The sequence below is a fragment of the Musca vetustissima genome, unplaced genomic scaffold (genome assembly GCF_032173495.1).
Source record: "Musca vetustissima isolate MV318-11 ecotype Yass unplaced genomic scaffold, APGP_CSIRO_Mvet_v1 utg103296, whole genome shotgun sequence".
Classification (NCBI taxonomy): Eukaryota; Metazoa; Arthropoda; class Insecta; order Diptera; family Muscidae; genus Musca; species Musca vetustissima.
Genome location: NW_026874909.1, coordinates 23552 through 40297, shown reverse-complemented (window position 1 = coordinate 40297; position 16746 = coordinate 23552). Strand labels below are relative to the sequence as shown.

General features: G+C 35.9%; 1 protein-coding gene across 1 annotated transcript in view; it reads right to left on the bottom strand.

Moving 5' to 3' along the window:
* The window catches only part of LOC133337383 (cytosolic carboxypeptidase Nna1-like), a 137541-nt gene that overhangs the window by 105458 nt on the left and 15337 nt on the right, over positions 1 to 16746 (bottom strand). The window lies entirely within an intron of this gene.

Below are 16746 nucleotides of genomic sequence, written 5' to 3'. Positions count from 1 at the left end.
TAATATATGTGAGGTGCTCTATGTTGAGGCTTTTTAAAATAGGATTTTAAATCTGCCAATAGGCGTGGATTTTTTAAAAATTTTTCTTGAAGTGCCATTAATGGGCGTGGATTGTTTAAACAATATTTTATTAAAGCATCCAATAAATGAAACGAAAGAGTAAAGTGATTGACTGACTGATTTAACGATTCATCAACGCGCAGACGAAACGGCTGAAGCTACAATCTTGAAATTTTAGGTGAGTGTCAATCTTGGTCCGAAGGTGACAGATAAGGCTGGGTTTTTGGAAATTCGTACTAGAACGGTACGAAAAGTACTGAAGTAGAGCTAGAACTCTGAAATTTGGATCGAGGGTCACTGAAGGAGGGTAGAATAGATAGAGCTGGAACAATTAAGTTTGGAGTTACGATTATTGAAGGGATGTAGGATGTCAGGATTCAGTTTAACAAATTAATACTTATGGGTACTAAATTTGGTACAATTTTATTTTAGTTGAACCAATAGAGCTAGAATCATGAAATTTGGAGTCAGAATCACTGTTAGGGTGTAAGATTGAAATATGTAGAAAGTTTTAGAAATTTGTACCAATGTGTACTAAATTTGGTATAATTTAAATTGTGGGTGAAGCGATGGAGTTGATATCATGAATTTTTGATTTAGGACCACTGTGGAGGTGTAGGATTGGGGTATGTAGGAAGTTTTAGAAATTGGTACTACTGTGTACTGAAACTTGGATTTTGGATCCCTTTGGGGGTGTAGAAATGGGGTATGTAGGAAGTTTTGGAAATTGGTACTACTGTGTACTAAATTTTGTACAATTTGAATTGTGGGTGAACCGATAGTGTTGGAATCCTGAAACTTGGATTTAGGATGACTGTGGGGGTGTAGGATTGGCGTATGTAGGATGTTTTGCAAATTGGTACAATTATGTACTAAATTTGGTTCAATTTGAATTCCGGGTGCACCAATAGAGTTGGAATCTTGAAACTTTGATTTAGAATGGCTGTGGAAGTGTAGGTTTGGGGTAGGAAGGAGGTTTTTGGAAATAAGTACTACTGTGTACTAAATTTGGTACAATTTTAATTGTGGGTGAACCGATAGAGTTAGAATCCTGAAACTTGGATTTAGGATCACTGTGGGGGTGTAGGATTGGGTTATATGGGAAGTTTTGGAAATTGGTACAACTATGTACTAAATTTGGTACAATTTTAATTGTGCGTGAACCGATAGAGTTAGAATCCTAAAACATGGATTTAGGACACTGTGGAGGAGTAGGATTGGGGTATGTAGGAAGTTTTGGAAATTGGTACTACTGTGTACTAAATTTGGTACAATTTGAATTGTGGGTCAACCAATAAAGTTGGAATCCTAAAACTTGCATTTAGGATCACCGTGGGAGTGTAGGATTGGGTATATAGGAAGTTTTGGAATTGGCACTACTGTGTACAAAATTTGGTACAATTTGAATTGTGGGTGAACCTATGGAGTTGGAATCCTGAAACTTGAGTTTAGAATCAATGTCGGTGTGTAGGATTGGGGCATTTAGGAAGTTTTGGAAATTCGTACTACTGTGTACTAAATTTGGTTCAAATTAAATTGTGGGTGAACCAATAGAGTTGGAATCCTGAAATTAGAATTTGGAATCATTGTAGGGGTGTAGGATCCGGGGTATGCATGGTTGAACAGGGTACTTATGGAAATAATGTGTGGTAAATGGAAAATTTGGATTTGGTTGAACCTTTGAGCTCGAATTATGAAATTTGGTACTAAATGGTACAAATTTAATTTATTGTCGATATTAATGTGTGGATAGCTTAGTTTTTCTGATATATGCAGTTTTCTGTGAAAATAAAATAATATGTTAATACATGTTTAAATATATCCCACATTCGCTAGTGAAGTAGCGGGTATATGCTACTTTTATATCAAATAATTTTTAAATATTAATTGCAATATTTGTTTCAAATATTTGAATAAAAACATTTGTGTTAATTAAATTTAGTAAACAATATTACTCTAAAATCCTAATATCACTCCCATTTCCTTTTCATCTCTTAAATAGGGTAAAGCAAATGTGAAATAAATGAGTAAGGGTCATAAGGATGCTTCAAAATAGAATAATTTCCTTAAAATTGTAATTACGTGAAATTACAAAATAAACGTGTACTCAACACTTGATATTTTTTTCCCGGTCGCCCTATTATGTATTCGCAAAAAAGTATAGCATTTCATTATTCAAGCTGCTAATGGTGAAGGAAGGGTCACGATATTTGCATACTCTCAGTTTTCATTTTCAATTTGAATATGTGTTAAGGCTTAGGAGGATGTAGAACAAATATATTGTGTCCTCTACAACAAGAATAGCAAATACGAGATAAAATGTCACAACCTCCCTAAGCAAGAAGAAGGATATGAAAAGGAAGATGAAGCAGAAGAGAAAATGTGTCTAAAAATCTTAGCCTATTTTAATCAGCTCCTTTCCAATTCATGACTGTCAACAAGGCATTAGGCAGCAATGAGCACGAAGAACATTTTCTGTCACTATTACCATCCTGTGACAGTTGTACTCATTGCTAACACCATCATCGTCATCATCACCACTCACGTTGTCGTTCCATTCGTTCATTGTCATTGTCGACAAAACTCATCACTTCATTTTTAAATCAAAAGACGGAGAAAAAAGGGAAAAACCAAAATCATAAGAAAATGGGTTTGAGGGTTAGGCAATTTTGTTGTTTGTCCCGTTCGCCTTCACCATGTCACTGGTGTTGCTGAGGTAATTCTCAGCTTCCAAAAAAAGAGGGTCAAAAGTCATTTTTGTCCTTTTTTCATATTTATGGCATATGATTTTTCTTGTAGTTGAGGAACATGGGGAAGGGTAGAGGAACATAGAGGAAATCTTTAAAGTTTTAATATGTGTGTGTGAAACAAATTTACATAACAAGATAATTGAGTTCCAGGCGCCATATGTGTGTGGGATTTTTTAGACTCTCCACAATAAGAAGGGGGCTTGCCAAATTTTGAAATCCCCGAAAGGCGCGGATTTTTAAAAATATTTTTGTATAGCCACCAATAGGCGTGGATTTTTTTAAACATTTTTTGAAACCCATCAGATTTTTTTTAAATATTTTTTTGAAGACCATCAATAGGCGTAGATTTTTTTAAACATTTTTTGAAACCCATCAGATTTTTTTTTAATATTTTTTTTAGACCATCAATAGGCTTGGATTTTTTTAAACAATTTTTTGAAACCCATGAGATTTTTTTTTAATATTTTTTTGAAGACCATCAATTGGCGTGGATTTTTTTAAATATTTTTAATGACCATTAATAGGCGTGGATTTTTATACCCTACACAACTATGTTGTCAGGGTATTATAGCTTTGTACAGACTCTCCACAAAAAAGAAGGGGGCTTTGCCAAATTTTGAAATCCGCGAAAGGCGCGGATTTCTAAAAATATTTTTGTATAGCCACTAATCGGCGTGGATTTTTTAAACAGTTTTTTAAACCCATCAGATTTTTTTAAAATATATTTTTAAGACCATCAGTAGGCGTGGATTTTTTTAAACATTTATTGAAACCCATCAGATTTTTTTAAAATATTTTTTTTTTTTTGAAGACCATCAGTAGGCGTGGATTTTTTTAAACATTTTTTGAAACCCATAAGATTTTTTTAAATATTTTTTGAAGATCATCAGTAGGCGTGGATTTTTTTAAAAATATTTTTGAGGACCATCAATAGGCATGGATTTTTTTACCCTACACAACTATGTTGTCAGGGTATTATAGCTTTGTGCAGCCCCGAAAGTTTGTAACGCCGCGAAATATTGGCCCTAGATCTACCTTTAAGTATACCGATCATCATATCTCGACTAGCTGAGTCGATCTAGACATGTGTGTCCGTCCGTCTGTCCATTATAATTTATAAACACGATACAGGCCACAGTTATGAACCAATTTTCACGGAATTTTGCATGTGGGATGGCTTCTGGTCAATGAAGACCCATATTATTTTTGGTAAATATCGGTTAATATTTAGGGTATGAAATGGACCAAATACTTGTCTGGTCGGTATAGAGGCCGCAGTTAGGGTCCGATCATTGTGAAATTTTACATTGAAAAGGCGATCGGAACAAAGAATAAGCACGCCTGTTTTGATAAAGATCGGTGCATATTTAGCGGGCCAAATGGACCCTGACTTTTGTGTGAAAAATTACAAAATTTTTATTCTAAGGCGTATATATTTACCCCTGAAGGACATAGATCCCAAGAATTGATAGTATATCCAAGAGGAGTCATTGACCTTCAAATTGATACCAATTATATTGTCGTATGTATTCGGATGTGGGAGTTACACTTCAATATTTACATATTCAGATATTATTTAGTAACCCATTACCACATTTGAGGGCGAAAATAAAGCGCGGATCGCTTTGAAATTTTCTAAGAGGATCAACGACAACGCCTATAATTTTGGGTGATTATCAGATGATAATATTGGGATGAAGTGGTGAGAAACATCTTTTTTTTTTGGTGTTTTTTTTTTTTTTTTTGAGTTGATCTATAGGAAAAAATTGAAACTGCTCACTGGTTTAAAAATGTTTTTGAGGACCATCATAGGCGTGGATTTTTTTGAAATATAATTTTTGAGGACCATCAATAGGCGTGGGTTTTTAAAAGCCACCAATAGGCGTAGATTTTTTTAAGGCTCCAATAGGCATCGATTTTTTTAAAGCTTCCAATATGCATCGAATTTTTAAAGCCACCAATATGCGTCGACTTTCTTAAAGCCACCAATAGGCGTCGATTTTTCAAAGGGACCAATAGGCGTCGATTTTTTAATATATTTTTTTGAGCACCATCATAAGGCGTTGGCTTTAAAAAAAATAATAAAAATGTACACCTTTTGTATAAAATCTACGATTACTGTTAGGCCATTTTTTTAATCTTCCCTTGTATAGTTTTTAATATTTTTTATTAAGGGGACCCCCCCCCCCATTCTCGGGGTCAAAAAATTTTTTGATTTAATTTGAATCTACACTAATTCAAGAATGTCCCTACAAAATTTCAAGTGAAGATCTCAAGAACTCTTGAAGATATAGCCGATTTATTGTGTCAACATCAAGTGACGGCTAAAGGGCTTCTCAAACTTTAAACGCGTTTTTCTCTTTTGCGAATGGCGGGCACGATAACTCAAAAACTAATAACCCAATCGATTCCAAATTTTTACACGTTTCTCTGTGAGTGCATAGCTATCGTATGAACTAGGATAAAGCCAATCGGTGAAGATCTTCCTTATTTTTTAACTTGGTTTATGGTCCGCCATTTTGTTAATTTTAGAGCGAAGTCAATAATCCTAGTTCATACGAGAGCCAGACATGTACTCTTTCTGACACCGTTGGAATTTTCGGATTCCGATGTTCAAGTGAGAAGTTATCATGCCCGCCATCAACAATAAGGACTTTTCTTTAATCACAAAAAACAACAACAAGACAACAACAAAAATTTTTTGTAAATTATTTTTCTTCCTTTTTAAATCTTCAAATATATATGTGCAAAGTTACAAACCTTAACAAGCATTGGTATTCATTTACCAGCCCATTTAAAATCTAAAAAATAAAAAATTGAGAATGGGAGGGGTTCCCTTAAAAACAATTTCTACCAATTATTCCCGGTTTTGGCTCCCTGCCAAGCCACTACCACAAATTCCCAACAATACTAAGGGTCAGAATATTCATTGCCACATATTACATTAACCTTTCACATATGTTGTATTTGTGTTTTTGTAATCGACATACTTAATATACATACAGATAAACACCTGAGGACGTGCGTTGTAACATATCCATTTGGTAATAATGAAAATGAGAGTGTATGTGTGTACCATTTGAGGCATAACAAAATAGAAAAAAATTATCATTACAAATTTGATTACACTCAGGATGAAGATGATGTCTTTATACACAAAAGGCTTTAGCATATAGGGCACAATATACAAGAAAATCAATAAAATGACAGGCAGATAGACATGGAAATAAAAATTCATTACAATTTCAATTTTCCCAGACTTTCAAAAGGGCTTGGGATTGGAAGACTCAATTTCTGCTGACCATCTCTTACCACATCGCCATTATGAATATCCTTCGGATACCTTTGAAATTTATTGAATGAGAAAATTTATTTTCATTTTTATCCTTTACAAACCTTAATTCCATTATTTCGTTTTCTTGTTCTTCAAAAGATGAAACCACATCCAAATATTTTTCTCTATTATTTTTGTGGTGATTGTATTACCACATACATACAATTTTAGCATTTAATTTGAAGTAATTACATTACAGATCTAAATCCTCTTTTTCTGGGTTTTTAAATATTCGACCCCGAAGCAAAGTAAACGGCAAATTGCCAGCCAAAAAGTACTAAAGACCGATCTAACAATCTATTAGTCTCTGGTACTTATGTACATAATAAGGGGGTTTTGTTGTAGTACTTTGTTGGCTATTTGGCTTTAACTGGAAATACAAATTTATTGTTTGATAATTCTGGGAAACAGAGAGACCATATCAGCCCGGTCAACACCACCTCACTGACATCCATTGTAAATGTGGTGTAACCACAAAAAAAAAAACGAAAAATACTGACCACACTAACAGCTAAACCACAACCATTTATGTTTAGTATTCAAACAATTTTGGATTTTGTTCTGAAATCCTGAATACATGAATGTGGTTGGTGCTGCCAATATTTACTTCAAGTTATTTGTTTGGGTTTAATTATACAGGAGTTTTATATCCAGAAATTATTTGAATTCTAAGGTTTCAAATATTTGCTCTGTAGATGGAGATTAAATTTAAAAATTACTTTAAAGTGGATGAGGATTATTTAAAATCGTTTAGAATCATTTTTATGAAATTTTAATATTTTTTATTAAAATTTTAAATAATATAATTGTCTCTTATGAATAATCTGTGGTTTCGTATGATCAATATTTATTAATTTTGCAAAGAGTAATATTGATCATACGCCATATTGATCACCGCATATATTTTTCGATTTTATACCTTACGGCATTCATAGAAAATATTATATACTCTAAAAATTATTTCAAAACCAGTGAGCGTAGCAGTATAGTCGGACGGGGCCGACCATAGGATACCCTACACAACTACCACGGAACTCTAACTTTCTGCGGATGTTTATTCCGAGCCTGGGCAATATTTCGTGATATTTGCACCCCTTGCCCGATTAGAGGTCAAGAGAACCTCTTCCTCACACTGACGAATACTAATATTCAGTACAGTCCTTCTAATTACTTGCCCAGATTCCCTTCACCGTGGTTTGTGTTGGGCTTTTAATTGTGGCTTATAGATCAACTCAAAAAAAAACACAAAAAATTAAGTTTTCGGTACACTTCATCCCAAAATTTTGATGTTTTTTCGAGACGATCTGTACACAATTATAATCCGAACATCACAACACAATCCATGGTGAAGGGAATCTGGACAAGTAATAGAAGGGTTGTACTCAATATTGGGAATATTCGGAAAATATGTCAGTATCTTTAATCGGGCAAGAGGGTGCAACATCACGAAATATTGCCCGCGCTCAGAATAAACGTCGGCAGAAAGTTAGAGTTCCGTGGTAGTTGTGTAGGGTATCGTATGGTCGGCCCCGTCCGACTATACTGCTCCGCTCACTGGTTTTAAATTCAATATCAGGCGAATGGAATGTCTGATGTGAACTAAACTTTGCACAAACCATTATCTTTACGAAGTCTAGATTAAGTCCGAAAATGGGACACATTGGTCCACTCCTTCTAGTACCTCCCACACCAATGGTTAAAAATTGCAATATTTGTAAATTCAATATCGGGCGAATGGAATGCCAGATTTGAACCAAGCCTTGCACAACCTATTATCTTTACCAACCCTAGATCAATTCCGTAGATGGGGACCGTTGGTACACTCCTTATGGTAACTCCCCCACAAATGGTCAAAATTTTCAATATTTCTAAATTCAATATAAGGCGAATGGAATGTCCGATATGAACCAACCCATTTGCACAACCCATTATCTTTACGAAGTCTAGATTTAGTCCAACGATGGGACCCATTGGTCCACTCTTTCTGGTACCTCCCCCACGAATGGTCAAAAATTTCAATATTTCAATATTTTTAAATCCAATATTAGGCGAATGGTATGCCAGATTTGAACCAAGCCTTGCACAACCTATTATCTTTACCAATCCTAGATCAATTCCGAAGATGGGTACACTCCTTATAGTAACTTCCCAACAAATGGTCAAAATTTTCAATATTTCTAAATTCAATATCAGGCGAATGGAATGTCCGATATGAACCAACCCATTTACATAACCCATTAGCTTTACGAAGTCTAGATTTAGTCCAACGATTGGTCCGTTTTTTCCCCACGAATGGTCAAAAATTTCAATATTTGTAAATCCAATATCAGGCGAATGGAATGCCAAATTTGAACCAAGCATTGCACAACCTATTATCTTTATCAACCCTAGATCAATTCCAAAGATGAGTACCGTTGGTACATCCCCACAAATGGTCAAAATTTTCAATATTTCTAAATTCAATATCAGGCGAATGGAATGTCCGATATGAACCAACCCATTTGTCCAACCCATTATCTTTACGAAGTCTAAATTTAGTCCAACGATGGGGCCCATTGGTCCACTCTTTCTGGTACCTCCCCCACGAGTGGTCAAAATTTTCAATAAATATATAAATGCAATATCAGGCGAATGGAATGTCATATTTCAACCAAACCTTGCACAACCTATTATCTTTACTAACCCTATATCAAATCCGAAGATGGGACCCAGTAGTCTACTCCTTCCGGTAACTCCCTCACAAATGGTCAATATTTTATAAAATTTTATCAACATTAAATCCGAAACCTCTTTGATAAAAATATATTTCTTATATAAAGCTAATAATAAAATATGTGTGTAATTCCAAAGATCTTCGCAAAACATAGGCTAGGGGTATATATCTGTCGGCAACAACGACTGACACTTTTATTTGTTGTTGGGTGCATTCAATTGTGTGTTACTGGGTTTTTAAAATGGAAGTGAACAAAGAGAAAATTCGGTACATTTTACAGTTTTTCTATGACAAAGGCTAAAATGCAAGCCAAGCGAATGAATGTGAATGGTGTTTATGGTTCCGATACTTTAACAGCCAATTATGTGCAATTTTGCTTTCGTAGATTACGTTCAGGAATTTTTGAAGTTAAAGATACACCTTGCACAGTTGGGCCGGTCGTCGAAAATGTCGATAAAATCGGAGAAATTATCGATGTTGCATTAAAACTGTTTCAAACCGTTTACAATTGACCAGAAACGGCCAGAATTGGCCATCAGCCTATGTCGAGAGGTTTTAATGATAAAAAATTGGTATCTAGGGGGAATTGTGAAAATCGACTACTAGTTTTTTTACATTTAATATATACAGGGTGAAATGAAAAAAACTGCATCCAACTTCAGACTGCTGTAATTTCTAAGCCACTTTTCCGACAGCTGTTAAAATTATTCCAGTGACAGTTCAAGCAAGCGTACACAAGCATTTTGTTGGGAATTTTCCAGAAAAAAAAACTTGACCGAAAGTGGTGAACTGCCGAATTTGGCTTTCTCCGATGAGAAAACTTTCGTTGTCCAGCAGTTTGTAAACAAATAAAATTATCGTGTTTACTTGCCAAAGAGGTAGGCGGATGGCAATCAGAACTCAAGCGCCGGTCATGGTGATGGTGTGTGCCGCTCTCCGCTCGTATTGTGGCATCAGAATAAACACCGAATATTATCGCGAAAGCATTCTGGAGGGTGTATTAAAGCCTTGGGCACGCAAAAATTTTGGCCGCAGACCTTGGACATTCCAACAGGACTCAGCCCATCGCATGCGCCACCCAAGAATGGTTACAAAATGATTTTCCTCGCTTCATTTCCAGCGCACAATGGCCACCAAAAACTCCGGACACCAATCCGCAGGACTATTGTGTATGGAGTATTTTGGAAAGCAAGGTTGGCACTAAAAAATACCAAAGCATCGATCACCTCAAGCAAGCGCTTCGCCGGGAATGAGCCAAAATACCACAGAGCAACATTCGGGCAGCGTGTGACGGTTTCATTGGCCGTTTGAAGGCCATAATTCGTGCCAAAGGTGACCAATTCGAAGAAATCTAAACTTATTCTAAAATTTGATGCTATTTCCGAAATTTTCTGCTTTAATTCAATAAAATTAAAAAAAATGTAAAATTAATGGCGTTTGACTTTATTGCCTTGATTTTATCTCACCCTGTATATTAGCAACAGCATCACCATCCACCACTACCATTAATTTGCGATTTCTGAACAAAATCCAACAAATTTTGAATGCTAAACATAAATGTTTGTGCTTTAGTTGTTAGTGGTCAGTATTTTACTTTTTTTGTGGTTACAACACATTTACAATGAATGTCAGTGAGGTGGTGTTGGCTGGGCTGATACGGCATCTCTTTTTCCGAGAATTATTAAACAATAAATTCGTATTTCCAGTTGAAGCCAAATACTCACAACAACCCCATTTATACCTAATGTACCAGAGACTAATAGATTGTTAGGATTTTAAATTTTTGGCTGGCAATATGCCGTTTACTTTGCTTCGGGGTCAACATTTCAAAACCAATAAAAAAATGGTATTTAGATCTGGAATGTAATTGCAACAAATTAAATGCTCAGAATTTACCATACCACAAAATTAATAGAGAAATATTTGGCTGTGGTTTCTACTTTGTAGAACTAAAAATAAAATAATACGATTAAGGATTGTAAAGGAAAAAAGGAAAATAATTTTCTGATTCAATAAATTTCAAAGGTATTCAATGAATATTTGTAAAGTGAGAGGTGGTCAGATTGTAAATACAAATGAACTTTTGAATCTCTTGAGAAATAGAAATTGTAATGAATTTTCATTCTGTTGCTGTCTGTCTGCCTGTCATTTTATTGATTTTCGTATAAAGTGTGCCCTATATCCTAAAGCCTTTGCCATCCTGGATGTAATCAAATTTGTAATGATTTTTTTTTTCAATTTGGTTATGCCTCAAATGGTACACACACACTCTCATTTTCATCATTACCAAATGGATATGTTACAACGCACGTCCTCAGGTGTTTATAAGCATATCAAGCGTATCGATTACTAAAAACAAAAGCGACATATATGAAAGGTTAATGCAAATGTTAGTATTGTTGGGAATTGGTGTACAGCTTCTTTGGCAGCCAAATACAGAAATGATTTGATACAAAATGAATTTAATGAAAAACATATTGGTCGCATTGAAAATATTTTATAAAATCTAAATGCAAATTAGAAAAAATAAGCCCCATAGTAAGTCTAGATTTTTATACCCTCGAAATATGCGTCAGAAACCCCATAAAATATACGAGGGATGGCGGTATAGAGTGTATACCACCTAGCCAAGAATAGAATAGCAATCAATCGGCTGAAGAATAATTAAGCAGCAGGATCATTCAAGAGCTGATTAGTACAATTTGGCTAGAGGAATGCATGCCCAACAATTTGAACCTCAGTATCCTGTGTCCCGTACACAAAAAAGAGATCAGACGATATGTGCCAACTATAGAGGAATAAATCTCCTTTCCATCGCATATAAAGTGCTATCCAGCGTACTGTGTGAACGACTGAAGCCAATGGTCAATGAAATTTTTAGAGCATACCAGACCTGGAAAATCCACCATCGACGAGATTTCCACTCTGCGCCAAATCCTGGAAAAGAAAATTTAGAAACATCCTCGAAAAACACATTTCACCTATTCGTCGACTATAAAGCCGCATTCGACAGCCCTATCCGATCAAAAGGTGTTTAAAACCATGTCTGCGTTTGGCATTCCTGCAAAATGAATACGGCTATGAAGGATAACTTTAACTGGCACAAAATCAGCAATTATAGTCGGAAAGGACCTCTCGGAGCCCTTTAATACCGAACGACGATTCCTGCTGGAAAAGGTCATGCGAGAGGCAAAGGTGAACAGATAACTTTAAGTGGCACAAGGTCAGCAGATAAAGTCGGAAAGGGCCTATCGGAGCCCTTCAATTCCGAACGAGGATTCAGACAAGACGACAGTTTGTAGTGTGATCTTTTTAACATCCTGCTGGAAAAGGTCACGCGAGAGGCAAAGGTGAACAGAAATGACAGAAATGGTTAAACAAAACATGTTACTCTCCTACGCCGATTACATCGATATAATTGCGGGCGGTAACATCCACATTTGAAGAAATTGAGAACGAGTCTGCCAAAGTGGGTCTGGCAGTAAATGGAGAGAAGACTAAGCTGATGGTACCAACGCATAAGACGTCCAGTAAAATCGGACCAACTGTGGAACTTGAGAACTACAGCTTCGAGATAGTCAACGATTTTATATACCTTGATACCGCCATAAATAAAACTAAAGACATCAATTTGTAAATTCGGAGGAGAATAATGTTGACTATGGTCTAAGTAAGCAATTCACAAACAAGGCCATACCAAACTCACACTCTACAAGACGCTGATACTACCCGTGCTGTTGTATGGATCTGAAGCATGAGTACTTGAGCAAACAGATAAGGCAGCTCTTGGAGTGTTTGAGAGAAAAAATCTCCGAAAGATCTATGGGCCGATCTGCGTTGACGGTGAATATCGTCGTTGAATGAACCATAAGCTGTACCATCCATTCTCGAACATCGACATAGTCAGACGTAACGAGCTGCAGCGACTAAGTTGGCTAGGTCATGTTGTGAGAGTGGATGAAGATGCCCCAGCTCAAAAGGCATATGAAAGCGAGCCAAGTGCTGGTTCACGCAGAAGGGGAAGCCCTCGAATAAGATGGAAAGATCAAGTGGAAAACAACATTGCCGAACATGGTCTTTCAAATTGGAAGAGCTGCGTGCAAGACCGACGCGCCTGGAAATCTTTTTTATGCTCGGCATATGGATCAAATGTTCTGTCAGAAATCAGCTAAGTATGTAAGGATCCTGGACCTACATAGCTATGGTATGAGCTAGGATAAATCCAGGTGGTAAAAATCTTCTCTATTTTCCAGCTTGGTTTTTAATCGAAAATAGGTAATTTTCCAAAAAAAAAACTATGTCCGGTTTTTTTGTTGAGATTGAGAATGTTCCACTGATCGGCAAACATGCTAGCCGTCGAATGAACATGGATGCTCACAACAGAATGAACATGGATAAATGAACCGCAAAAATTACTCATAATCCTAATCAGAATAAAGTATTACCTCGATTTAGCCTTATCACTTTGGTGATAGAGATCGCAATTGTTACATTTGGATTTTCTCTTAGTAGGACTTCAAGTTCTACAGCTGAAAAATCTCTTTTAATCTGTCTAATAAGACCTCTATTTATCTGGTAGTTGTTTTTGGAATAGTTTTTTTTTTTTTTTTTTTTGTATTCAGCTCCACGTTTCCCAATTACATTCATTCTGCTTAATGGTATAATAAAGCTAAGTACCTGGCTTTTAGAATATGTTCCGTAAATGTATAGACTGCTCCGCAAATGTACATAAAAACACACACAAATGTGCTCTCTGGAAAATATATACCGTTAAGGTTAACGAAGGAAATCCATGAATTTGTAAGGACCCCTTAAAAATCTATTGTTATGAAGAGTTATGAAGACAGAGGATTTTTTGTTTCCATAGTGTGACCCCTGAAATGCTCATGTCTCTCAATTCCTCCGTTGCTGTATCTGTTAGTTCATAATTTCTCAGGAGATACATACATAACGATATGCCTGTATCTGAATACCAAATTTATATATCGATGGGTGATATGAATGACCCCTCAAAAGTCGGAGCAATTTGTGCGCCAGATATGTACAACGATTGCACGAGTATTGTTTTGGTTTCCTATGGTATGTATGATGCACATGTGTGTATGGGTGGTAGTAAACAACAAGACCAACAAAATTCAATTTTCCTTGTTAAATTTCCCCTTTTCGAAATGAAAAGTTTTGTGTGTGTATGTGTATATGTGTGTGTTTGCTTTTTTCTATCAAATAATGCCCCTGAGACGCATTTTGGCTACTACCACCAATGATTCTATGGTCCACTTTTTCACACACACCTAACCAAACATAAAGCAATGTTTTTGTTGTTGTTGCTAAAACAACAAAAACATGGAGGAGCGAAAGCTGCCTCGTGCGCCACTAAATAATGATTGATGAGTTTTTTTTGTAGATTTGTTGTTATTGAATATTGGGTGGGGGGTTGTGGGTTGGGTGTATGTTGTGGTTGTTATCCAATCGCTGAGTGGAGGGGGTGGTAGCTGTGCTGTTGTTTGGCTTGATATTCGATTTTATAAAACAAATTTGATCTGCAGTTATTTTTCATTTTCCCCTACCGCCACTTTAGGCCGGGAATCATTTTTTGTTTTTAACTAGCAAAGGTGTATGAAGGAGGCTGCAGGATTTTTTGTTGTTTTGCTTTTCAATGGCAAGTTTGATTGATGTGAAAACTGGGCTAGACGCAATAAATTGGAAACAAAATCAATCGATTAGAAATAACTTTACTTTCTAAACGAATGATGATTGATTAAATTGAATTTTGCTTTTTTTTTTTGATGTTGAGTATTTGTGGGTTTTGTGAGGAAATGACATGTGGACATAAATTCCGATTAAGATCGGGTTATGGCAAAAATATTAAGGTTAAAACCAGTAAGGAAAGTAGTAAAGTTGGACGGGTCGACTATATGATACCCTTCACCACTGCGGGTATATTCAACAGATGAATCCTAACAGACGTCGCATTTTTAAATGAACCAGTAAAATGAAATTGGATCCATAAACATGTCATTCTGCAACCGATACAAAATTTTTCATTTGGCCAGATATAGAAGCTATATCTAAATCTGAACCGATTTTCAGGAAACTTAACACGCATCATTCTGGACCAAATTCATTACGCTGTGCAAATTACGTGCAAATCGAGAGATATATAGGGACTTTGGTGGACCATTTACATTAAATCGGACGAAAATATATATGGGAGCTATATCTAAATCTAAACCGATTTTCAGGAAACTTAACACACATCATTCGACGCCTAATTCATTACGCTGTGCCAAATTCCGAGCAAATCGAAATATATATAGGGACTTTGGTGCACCTTTTACATTAAACCGGACGAAAATATATATGGGAGCTATATCTAAATCTGAACCGATTTCAGGAAACTTAACATACATCATTCTACGCCTAATTCATTACGTTGTGCAAAATTTCATGCAAATCGAAAGATATATAGGGACTTTGGTGCACCATTTACATTAAATCGGACGAAAATATATATGGGAGCTATATCTAAATCTGAACCGATTTTCAGAAAACTTAACACACATCATTCTACGCCTAATTCATTACGCTATGCCAAATTTCGTGCAAATCGAAAGATATATGGGGACTTTGGTGCACCATTTACATTAAATCGGACGAAAATATATGTGGGAGCTATATCTAAATCTGAACCGATTTTCAGAAAACTTAACACACATCATTCTACGCCTAATTCATTACGCTATGCCAAATTTGGTTCAAATCGCCTAATTCATTACGCTGTGCCAAATTTCGTGCAAATCGAAAGATATATGGGGACTTTGGTGCACCATTTACATTAAATCGGACGAAAATATATATGGGAGCTATATCTAAATCTGAACCGATTTTCAGAAAACTTAACACACATCATTCTACGCCTAATTCATTACGCTATGCCAAATTTGGTTCAAATCGAAAGATATATAGGGACTTTGGTGCACCATTTAAATTAAATCGGACGAAAATATATATGGGATCTATATCTAAATCTAAACCGATTTTCAGGAAACTTAACACACATCATTCTACGCCTAATTGATTACGCTGTGCCAAATTTCGAGCAAATCGAAGGATATATAGGGACTTTGGTGCAGCATTTACATTAAATCGGACGAAAATTTTGTGCAAATCGCAAGATATATAGGGTCTTTGGTGCACCATTTACATAAAATCGGACGAAAATATATATGGGAGCTAAATCTAATTAGTTAGTGTGAAAAGAGGGGTGGTTTACACCACCACATGTCCGTTGTGGAACATACACTTAAGCCATTGGAGGTCTGTTGTGCGCTCTAGAAAGGAAAGGTTTTTAGACTAAATTATTCTTAATGATTGGTCTCCATACTCTTCTAGGAATTATCTGTTCTTGCTGAAGTCCTTTAGTATTTTCCATTCACACCCCATTAGGTCATTTAGTTCAGGAATAATGTCGTTTTTCGAGAATTGGGTTCGGATGCATGCAAAATTATGAACCGATTTTTCCAATTTCAATAGGGTTCGTCCTTGGGCCAAATGAGTGACCTATGCCAAATTCCATCCAAATCGAATCATAAATGTGAACTGGACTTTGTTCACAAAAATACGTGGACGGACAGACGGACATGCGTAAATCGACTAAGAAAGTGATTCTATGCATATTCTCAAAAGGAACCATGTATCTATTTCGTTTCCTTCTGCCTGTTAACAAACATATGCACAAAGACATAATACCCTGTACCACGGTGTGGTGATGGGTATAATTATTCCCGGCAGAACTTTTTATACCCTTCACAATGAGTTGAGGGATATATTAAAACATGGACTTATATTAAAAGATTTCGACATGGAATTTTCTTACCGACCATTACCTA